Raw genomic sequence first — 8,337 nt, 5'->3', positions numbered from 1 at the left:
ATTATCATAAAAACCAACCTATATCCATCTTAACTCCACATCTACCACTCTTAGGGGGATGAAATCTATTTATCCCTTTGAGCACTTGGTAGACCCAGAATTAAGATGGATCTAAGATGATATAATTTCCCCTTTAAATAGTCTATGCTCACATGAATACCATGGTATTACCATGGGTAAATACCATGGGTTATCATAAACCTGGAGCTTAAAAATTACTATTAGTAATTTATAAAAATTAATGAAATTAATAATTGATTTTTATTTTATTTTTTATTTTAACCAAGTTAAAATGTTTAACATACATTAAATTACAACATCCATTTTTACTCTTGATCCACCAAGCCCCGAGAGGGATCAAATATTTTTTCACTCTATGCTAGTTTGCATATCACGATATTTGATCTCTCTTGGGGCTTAGTAGATCCAGAGTAAAGATGGATCTATGCTGGTTTAATTCCCCCATTTAAATAGGCTACATTCCATGTGAATACCATGGGTCAATACCATGTGCCATTTTTATTTTTATTAATACTAATATTAGGGTTAATAATGTTTTTTTGCATGGTATTAATAATAATCTAGCCTATGGTATTTGGCCCATAGTATTTTACCCATAGGTTTCACCTAAATATAATGCATTTTTTTAATGTTCTTAAACATAAGGTGACTTATGGAGTAAATATAAAAAAATGCTTTATTTGTTTGCCATACCTCTCATTTATTTATATTTTTATTAATTTATCATACCTCTTTTACAAATATGGTATTTGGCCCATAGGATTCACTTAAATAAAACCTCTTTTTTGAGCCTTCATAAATAGAAAGAGGGTTATGGACTAAATATAAAAAGAGGTTTCATTTATTTACTATATGTCTAGTTTATTTATATTTTTATTTATTTACCATACCTTTTGAGTAAGTATAAAAAAGGTTTTATTTATTTACCATACCCCCACTTTATTTATATTTTTATTTGTTTACACCCTTGCATGTATATAAGGTGACTTATGGAGTAAATATAAAAAATGTTTTATTTATTTACCATACCTCTCATTTATTTATATTTTTATTAATTTGCCATACCTCTTATATAAATATGGTATTTGGCCCATAGGATTCACTTAAATGAAACCTATTCTTGAAATTTATGGCGAATGGAAGGTTATAACTCCTAATTTCAAGGGCTAAATTTACCTGTTTTACCCTCTCCCTTAAAATAAGGTGGGCTATTTGAGGCGATTTGTAAAATTGTACTATGATACAAAATATTCGCCCAATAAAAATTTAAAACCCCTTAATTTCCCCTAAGGGCGAACATTCAGATGGTTAGAAGTTTACAGGTCAGGATGGCGTCTTGAAAGTCTCTAAAGGAGCCCTAGTGGTTATGAAAGCAGAAAAGGTCGGAAATCTTTACAGGTTAAAAGGAAGTACTCAGGTCAGTGAAGCAGTGGTTGTGTTAGAAAAGGAAGAAGTAGGTACTCGTTTATGGCATCAGCGATTAGGTCATATGAGCGGGAAATGTCTTCAAATACTGATGAAACGTAAATCTTGTCCCGATTTGAAATCCTTGAAGTTAGATTTCTGTAAACATTGTGTGTATGGAAAAAAGTGTAAACAAAGATTTAAAGTTGGAAATCATAATAGTAAAGATATTTTAGACTATATTCATTCTGATCTGTGGGGACCATCCCCTGTTATGTCATATGGAGGTGCTCTATGTTTTTTAACGTTTATTGGTGATTTCTCCTGTAAAGTTTGGATCTTTATGCTAAAAAAGGAAGCTGATGTATTCAATGTCTTTAAACAATTTAAAGCAATGGTAGAGAAAAGAACAAGCAAATCTATTAAATGTTTAAGAACTGACAATGGTGTTGAGTTCACTTCAGTTGAATTTTAACAATACTGTAAGGATGAGGGAATTATTAGACATAAGACTACTGTTTACACTCCTCAGCAAAATGGTTCTGCTGAGCGTATGAATCGAACTCTTACCGAAAGAGCCAGAAGCATGATCAACAATGCTAACTTGCAAAATGAGTTGTGGGCAGAAGCAGTATCTACTGCTTGTTATTTAGTTAACAGATCACCTTCAATAGAAATTAATTGTAAAATTCATGAAGAAGTTTGGACAGATCAATCTTGTGATTATTCACATTTGAGGATATTTGGTTGTGATGCTTGTTCTCTTATTCCTAAAAACCAGCGTTCAAAATTAGATCCAAAATCAAAGTGTTATGTCTTTGTTGGGTATGACTATGCAGCGAAAGGATATAGGTTGTGGGATCCTACATTGTGGAAGATAGTCATTAGTAGAGATGTAACATTTGATGAATCTTCTCTTTTAAAATAAAATGTTGAAAGAATTGAATAGGAACAGGTATCGCCAAATCAACGAGTTCAGTTGGAGGCTAGACCTTTCGGTGACAGTAAAAAGGAAGGAGAGACTTCTGGAGAAAAAGGTGTTGAAGACACAAAGGAAGCCGTTGAAGCTTTTGAACCAGTTCAAGTTTCTAAACCAGTTCAGCAACCAGTCACTCTACGAAGGTCTACAAGGGAAAGGAAAACTCCCAAAAGGTATGAAGATTCTGCTTCATCTTTTGCTTTGATTACTGAAGATGGGGAACCTTCTTGTTATGACGAAGCAGTAGATGATACAGATAGCAGAAATAGAAAATGGCTATGGAAGAAGAAATGGATTCCTTAGCCAAGAACAATACTTGGGATCTTGTAGAGCTTCCTAAAGGGAGAAGTGTTGTTGGATGTAAGTGGGTCTTAAAACTGAAACAAAAAGTTGATGGAAGTATCGAAAGGTATAAGGTGAGACTGGTAGCCAAAGTGTATTCTCAGGTTGAAGGTATAGACTTTCATGAGATTTTTTCTCCAGTTGTAAAACTTGTTTCTATTCGTACTGTGTTGGCAGTAACTGCGTTACTTAATCTTGAGTTAAAACCGTTAGATGTTAAAACAACTTTTCTACATGGTGATTTGAATGAAGAGATATATATGGAACAGCCAGAAGGTTTTGTACAAGGTTGCAACAGAAGATTAGTTTGCAAGCTCAGGAAATAATTCTATGGTCTGAGGTAGTCTCCTAGACAAGGGTACAAGAAGTTTGATTCCTTCATGGTGAGCCAGAACTTTATAAGAAATGAGTATGATCATTGTGTATACTTCAAAAGTTTCAATGGCATATTCATTATCTTAGCTTTGTATGTTGACGATATGCTTATTGCAAGCAAAAGCATGGAAGAGATCAACAGGTTAAAGGCTCAACTCTCTAGGACATTTTATATGAAGGATATTGGAGCAGCAAAACATATCTTGGGCATGGAGATACACAGAGACAGGAAAAATGGTAAGCTTTGGTTATCATAGCAGAAGTATGTGGAGAAAGTACTTGAAAATTTCTCTATGAACAATGTGAAACCTGTTAATGTTCCACTAGCTTCCCATTTTAAGCTTTCTTCGGTTTTGAGTTCTAGATTGACGAAGAAAAGCAGTATATGTCTCTTGTACCATATGCAAATGCTGTAGGCAACTGAATGTATGCGATGGTATCTACAAGACCTGACATTTCACATGCAGTTGGAGTTGTCAGCAGGTTCATGGAAAATCCAGGTAAAGAACATTGGAAAGCAATGAAATGGGTGCTTCGATATCTAAGAGGCACAAGTGAGCATTGCATCATCTTTAATGGTAGTGAAGGATCAGTCTGCGGATATGTAGATGCTGACTATGCAGGTGATTTGGACAAAAGAAGATCTACTACAAGTTATGTCTTTACTCTTGTAGGTGGACCAATTATTTGGATGTCAAAGCTTCAAGAAACAGTTGCGTTGTCCACTACCGAAGTTGAATATATAGCTGCTTCAAATGCCAGTAAAGAAGCAATTTGGTTAAAGGGTCTGCTCGACGATATTGGAAGGACGCAGGAGAAAGTGAATGTACTTTGTGACAGTCAAAGTGCTATTCACTTGGCTACAAATCCTGCTTATCATAGCAGAACCAAGCACATTGATGTAAGGTATCATTTTCTGAGACATGTGATCGATGGTAGAAAAGTAGCTCTTCAAAAGGTCCATACGCGAGAGAATTGTGTAGACATATTCACAAAGCCAGTTACAGTAGAGAAGTTGCGATGGTGTTTAGCTTCTCTTGGCTTGCAGAAAAGATGATGAATGGGCATGGGCAAGGGATTAGGAAAATTGTTGTCAAGGTGGAGTTTGTTGGAAGTTTGACAACGAATTATGTAAATTTGGGTAAAAATGTAACTAGTTAGTTTTAGACCGAAATAATAGTTATGTAATGGAGGAGGCTTGCATAAAACTAGTGAATGCTCGAGAAATGTAATCGTGGAGAATCATTGTTGAATTAATAGAGATTCCAATCCTGCCCCATGGATGTTTCCTTGACACCTTGTCAAGGTTTTACCACATAAATCCTGTGTGTTTATTTGTGTGTTTGGTTTCAGTTTTCAGTAAATTATGTTCTTTTCTTGGTCAGTGTATAACTGTATAATCTTCTTTCTTTATTCATTCACCTATTAGAACTACAAGTATATGACGAGGAATGGGTACAGGCGGTCGACTATGAAAACATCCCATTCAGATGCCGCAAATGTCATGAACATGGGCACCTCTTTAGAGAATGTCAACTCAACAAAAGAGAGGCCAATCTGAAAAGCAACATCAGAAAAGACCCTGAAGGTTACACCAAAGTGGTAAGCAGGGGGAAGGCAGGGGGGAAAGCACCAAAATAAGCCTAGTGAGAACAAACCACCAAGTCACAATAGTTTTGAGATTTTAGAAGAAGAGGGGGAAGAAAATGGAAAGAGTAAGGACCTGGAGAACATCCCAACAGAGAGAAAAAGAGGACAACGTGGACATCATACAGGAAGATAATGAACTAGAGGAGGACCCACTAAGCACTATAGGACTTGGAAGGGACCAGGAGATGACCCCAAGCGAAGGAGGAACGGAGGATCAAGACCTACAAGAGATTCTTGATAGGGAGAACCTTGAAATAGAAAAGTTTCTAGAAAAGGGAACCAGCGAAGGGATTGACTCTCTGCCAGAAGAGGAGTTTGACAGAGTGCAACAGCTATTCCTTCAAAGGTCTCAAACAAAGGCTACAGGAGTCAAAAGGAACTATGACAGTCAGGAGAATAAAGGGGTCAAACAAATGGAAAGCATATCAAGATACTCCATCAAAAACCTAGGAAAGAAAAGACAAAGAAGGGGGCAGAATGATCTCCTGTCAGAATGTGGGAAACTCCTGATTAATTCCGATAAGATGAAAGATCTTACCAGTTAGTCTTTCATAAACACATCATTATGAAGCTCACAACTTGGAACATTAGGGTGCTAGGCAGCAAAAGAAAGAAAAGAAATCTCAATCTCAGTAACAGAATAAAAGAAGAAAAATAAGACATGGTGTTTATACAGGAAACAAAATGCTCAGTAGAAAATATCAGAGAACTTTACAGCAAATGGCTCAAAAACTATGAGTACCTTGAATTCAAAGAAAATAATACAGTGGGAGGAATTCTCACCCTATGGAATCCCCAAAAATTTGAGATCATAGATGCAGAAGCATCCAGAAATCACCTTTCAATGGTAATACAACCTTTAGGGGACAAAGAGTGTTACTTGATCACAAATGTCTACGGTCCTCAATTGCTAGAAGACAAACTAAAGCTCCTTACCTCTCTGGAGGAGCTAAGAGAGAGACACTCAATTATCCCCTGGATTATGGGAGGGGACTTCAACATGATCAGATCCCTCTTAGAGAAAAAAGGGGGAAGCAAAATGCTAGGACGATACTCACTTGCCTTCCAGAACTTCTTAGACAACATGAGACTGGTATGGAAACAATAAATGGCACCTTCACATGGAATAATAGGAGAGGGGGATCTGAACAGGTTGCATCGAAATCAGACAGATTCATAATCTCGGAGGATCTCCTTCTTTCTAGTCACACTATGACTACTTGAATTCTTCCCTTTAGAGGCTCAGACCACTGGCCAGTCCAGTTGGAGGCTTCTTTTATTGGAACCCCAAGAAATAGACCTTTCAAGTTTAAAAATGCATGGCTCACTCACCCCAACTTCATCACTAATATTAGAAATTGGTGGGTGGAAGATATGCACACCCAAGGCACAAAAATGTTCCTCTTGCATCAGAGACTCAAGCATCTCAAATGAAGGCTCAAGGAATGGAACAGGAAGGAGTTTGGTAACATTTTTGAAGCCAAAAGAGAAGTAGAGAGAAATTACAAGAAACTAATCAAATTTCATCACGGAAGGATTCATAGAGGTAAGGAAAATACAAGCGGACTCTCTGCAGCAAGAATGGGACAATCAATGTTAGCAGGAGGAAATATTCTGGAGATAGAAATCTAGAGTACAATGGATAAAAGAAGGGGATAGAAACACCAGATTCTTTCAAAAGTCCACCATGAAATGCAGGGCCCACAATAGGATCACAAAACTCTTAAATCTGCAAGGGGAAGAGTTATATACACACAAGGAAATGGAATCTATTCTGGTACAACATTTTCAAAGCATAGTAGAGGAAACCATTGTAGACAGATCTCAATTCATTAAGAGCTTCACAAAGGATATTCTAAAATTGGTGACCAAGGAAGATAACTATAATCTCAACAGGCCAATAACGGAGGAAAAGGTCAATGAAGTAGTCAAAGAGATGCACAATGGGAAAGTCCAGGCCTGGATGGTTTCAATGTAGAATTCTTCAAAACATGCCGGGAAATCGTCAAATATGACATTCTAGATGTGGTGGAGGACTCGAGAAAATCAAGAATAGTTCTTAGAGCAATTAATGAATCCTTCATAGCATTAATCCCTAAAGAAGAAAAAGCCATGACACCAGAAATATTTAGACCCGTAGTGTTATGCAATGTGGTGTACAAAATCATTTCCAAAGTTATTGCTAACAGACTCAAACCTCTACTTCCATCGCTTGTGTCAGAGGAGCAGATTGGATATGTGGAAGGCAGACAAATTCTCAACAATATCATCCAAGCTCATGAAGTGGTTCATTCCCACAAGACCAATAAGAAAGTAGGCATGATAATACAACTGGACATAGCGAAAGCATATGGTAAGATAAGTTGGCCCTACATAAAGGAAATTCTTAAATCTTATGCCTTTGACTACAACTAGATAAAGTGGTTCATGGCCCTAGTTACCACAATAAGTTGCTCTATCCTTCTCAATGGCTCTCCTTCAATAACCTTTAGGCCTTCAAGGGGCCTTAGGCAAGGTGATCCGCTCTCCCCATTCCTCTTCATTCTCATGATGGAAGGATTGGGCAGAATGATCAATACAGCCAAGGAGGAAGGCAGAATCAAGGGGCTAAAACTCACTCAGAATGGGGACACATTGACTCATCAACAATTTGTGGATGATACTATGTTTCAGGGTGCACCCACTGTCAAGGAAGCCAAAGCCTTCAAACAAATCCTACATGATTTTGCAAAAGTTGTTGGCACGAAGGTAAGCCTCACAAAATCAAAAGTTTTCTTTTTCAATATGGATATTTCCATCCAAAGACATCTCACTAGAATTCTTGGATTTCAAAGAGAGAATCTTCCCTCTAAATATCTGGGAATGCCTCTCACCGACAAACCCCTAAATAAGGAAGTTTGGGAGTTAGTTACAAATAAGCTGAAGGACAAAGTCAACAACTGGACTAGCAGATCTTTGAATTTAGCAGGAAGACTAACTCTTACAAAGGTTGTTCTACAAACCATTCCAGTTTTCATGTTCTCAGCCCTTCCTGTCCCAAAAGGAGTTTTACAGCAGATCAAGAATACTCAAATAAACTTTCTTTGGGGTCAAGAGGAAGAGAAAAATAAATTGGCCTTGGTATCGTGGGACAAGCTCTACATACCCAAAACCCATGGTGGTTTAGGTCTCCACGACTCGGACACCCTAAGTAAAGTCTTGGGGGAAAAACTTTGGTGGAGATGGCTAAAGGAAACTAACAATCCATGGACCAAGCTATGGAAACAAAAGTATGCAATGGATTGGTAGGAAATGGACCACATTCGGATGATGGGGCACATCATGGGATCTCATATTTGGAACAAGGCTTAGGAGAATAAAGCCTTAGTTCAGAAGCATAGTTTCTGGGAGATAAGAAATGGGAATCTTGCCTGATTCTGGGAGGACAACTAGTAGTAGGAACAAAATCTCTGCAGACAAGGTCTACACATCATCAAAAGTGACACCCTTAACAAAGGACTAAAATGGGTAAGTGACTTTTGGGATCAGTCAGGAGAGGAAGGGAAGTGGAGAATCTGGAAGGTACT

Source organism: Pinus tabuliformis, chromosome 2_2, assembly GCF_031772625.1.
Source record: "Pinus tabuliformis cultivar Carrire ecotype Pingquan chromosome 2_2, CPIR1, whole genome shotgun sequence".
Classification (NCBI taxonomy): Eukaryota; Viridiplantae; Streptophyta; class Pinopsida; order Pinales; family Pinaceae; genus Pinus; species Pinus tabuliformis.
This window is presented reverse-complemented; position numbering follows the sequence as displayed.